We start from the raw sequence: 3,137 nt of genomic DNA on the forward strand, positions 1-3,137 counted from the left end.
AATACGCTGCTAGTTTTACAGAAAAGATGAAGCTTGTTCCTTATCTAGTTCCAACTGAACTCTCTAAGGTCAACAAGTTTGCCCTCGGATTACCAGCGGACTTTGGTCCGATGGTCAAGCAAGCAACCACTTTGAAAGCAGCCATCTGGGCTGCTAAGAATGTTGAGACTCAGATCAGAGAGAAAGGTCTGGAGAGGGCAGAAGTTGGCGAAAAGAGAAAGTTTGAAGGAACTTCAGGTTCCAACAAGAAAAGCAAAATTTCAAAGTCTAAGAAGTTTGGAGGAGGAGGAGGCGAAGTGAAATGGTGTGAGAAGTGCAAGAAAAAGCACTCTGGGAAATGTAGTGAGGGGGTGACTTGCTACAAATGTGGAAAGACTGGGCATTTTGCCAACGAGTGTCCGTCCAACCAGAGGGTATGTTTTGGATGCCATGAAGAAGGGCATATTTTGAAAGACTGTCTGAAGAAGAAGGACGCAGCAAAACCCAATCTTCCACCAAAGCCGAAGGCGAGAGCCTTTCAGATGACACTTGAAGCTACGAAAGAAGAAACCGATGTTCTTTCAGGTACCTTTCACGTAAACGAATTGCCTGCCCAAATTTTGTTTGATTCTGGAGCCAATTACTCCTTTATTTCGCATGAATTTGGTAGAAAACTAGCTTTTCCTGTAGATAGACTAGTTAATGCTATAATAGTCGAGATTGCTAGTGGCAAGTTTGTACCTGTTAGCCATCGTATGAAAAACATCCTCATTGACTTGAATGGGAATAAGTTCCACGAGGAATTATTACCTATCGAGTTAAATGGTTTTGACATAGTTTTAGGGATGGATTGGCTTAGCGCCAATGATGCCGAAATATTGTGTAGGAAGAAGATAGTAAAAGTAAACCCGCCAGGGAAAGAGTCGTTTATGGTGTATGGAGACAAACACAGAGTAAACTCTGGAATCATTTCCCTAATGAAAGCCAGAAAGTGTTTGGCCAAGGGATGTACATCTTATCTAGCGTTCGTGATCGATGCTAAGAAGGAAAAGAAGGAGGTGCAGAATATTCCGGTGGTGTGTGATTATCCGGAAGTCTTTCCCGAAGATCTTCCCAGATTGCCCCCTGATCGACAAGTAGAATTTCGTATCGACTTGTTACCAGGAACGACGCCGATAACAAAAGCACCGTATCGATTAGCACCAACAGAGATGAAAGAACTTATGACACAACTTCAGGAGTTATTGGACAAAGGTTTCATTCGACCTAGTTCATCACCCTGGGGAGCCCCGGTGTTATTTGTAAAGAAGAAAGACGGGAGCATGAGAATGTGCATCGATTACAGAGAGCTGAATAAAGCGACAATAAAGAACAAGTACCCATTGCCGAGGATCGATGACCTGTTCGATCAGTTGCATGGCTCGAGCTATTTCTCGAAGATCGATCTTAGGTCAGGATATCATCAACTAAAGGTGAGAGAGCAGGATATCAAAAAGACTGCGTTCAGAAAAAGATATGGACACTATGAATTTTTAGTTATGTCGTTCGAACTAACCAATGCCCCAACAGCTTTCATGGATTTGATGAACAGGGTTTATAAACCATACCTTGATAAATCCGTGATAGTATTCATAGACGATATCTTGATTTATTCGAAAAGCAAGCAGGAGCATGAAAAGCATCGGCGTGAAGTGCTAGAAGTTTTGAAAAAGGCGAAGCTGTATGCAAAGTTCTCCAAATGTGAATTTTGGATTCAAGAAGTCCAATTTTTAGGTCATGTGGTTAATCAAGAAGGAATAATGGTTGACCCAGCAAATATTGAAGCTGTGATGAAGTGGGAACAACAAAAAAGTCCTACGGAGATTCGAAGCTTTTTAGGATTAGCCGAATATTATCGCCGATTTATCCAAGGCTTTTCTTCGATTGCTACTCCATTAACAGCTTTGACCCACAAAGGAGCTACTTATACTTGGAATGAGAAGCATAAGGAAGCTTTTGAGAAGTTAAAGAAGAGATTGTGTGAAGCACCAATTCTTTCGTTACCTGAAGGAGTTGACGACTTCACAGTTTATAGTGATGCCTCTGGAGTTGGGTTAGGTTGTGTTCTGACCCAAAGGGATAAGGTGATAGCGTATGCATCGAGGCAATTGAAAGAGCATGAAAAGAACTACCCCACCCATGATATGGAGTTGGCAGCGGTAGTATTCACCTTAAAGATATGGAGGCACTATCTTTATGGTACTAAATGCAAACTTTTCACTGATCATAAGAGTCTTCAATATCTCTTTAATCAGAAGGAATTGAACATGAGACAACGACGCTGGCTAGAGTTACTCAAGGACTACGACTGTGAGATACTTTACCACCCTGGTAAAGCAAATGTTGTTGCTGATGCTCTCAGTCGGAAGGTGAATCTTGAAAAGAAAAGGCCAAGAGCGTTGAGAATTGAAGTTGTCTCTACAATTGTGGAAAGTATAAAGAAAGCTCAGGAGGAAGCTTTAGAGAAAAATGACCGAAAGGAGGAATGTTTGGGCAAAACGTTGGTGTTTGATACAAACGGTCAAGGACTGAAGGTATTCAAAGATAGGATTTGGGTACCGAAGACGGGAGGAGTAAGAGATCTTCTGATGGAAGAAGCTCACAAGACCATGTACTCGATTCATCCCGGTAGTACAAAAATGTATAGGGATCTAAAACCCTATTACTGGTGGCCGACGATGAAGCTCGATGTTGCTAAGTATATGGCCGAGTGTGTAACTTGTGCTAGGGTTAAGGCACAACATCATAAACCGTATGGGAGTTTAGAACCTTTACCTCTACCCATGGGTAAATGGGAAGACATCACCATGGATTTTGTGACTAAACTTCCTAGAACAAGGAACGGTCACGATATGATTTGGGTGGTCGTTGATCGCTTCACTAAGAGTGCGCATTTCATAGCAGCCAACGAGAAATGGTTTATGGATAAACTTGTGAATTCTTATGTGAAGGAAATTGTGAGGCTTCACGGTGTTCCGTTAACGATTGTATCCGATCGTGACAGCCGTTTTACCTCAAGGTTTTGGAGGAGTCTACAAGAGGAATTGGGTACCAAGTTGTGTTTGAGTACAGCTTACCATCCGCAAACTGATGGTCAGAGCGAACGAACAATTCAAACA

Source organism: Lactuca virosa, chromosome 1 (genome assembly GCF_052849685.1).
Source record: "Lactuca virosa cultivar CGN04683 chromosome 1, Lactuca_virosa_CGN04683_v6, whole genome shotgun sequence".
NCBI classification, from domain to species: domain Eukaryota; kingdom Viridiplantae; phylum Streptophyta; class Magnoliopsida; order Asterales; family Asteraceae; genus Lactuca; species Lactuca virosa.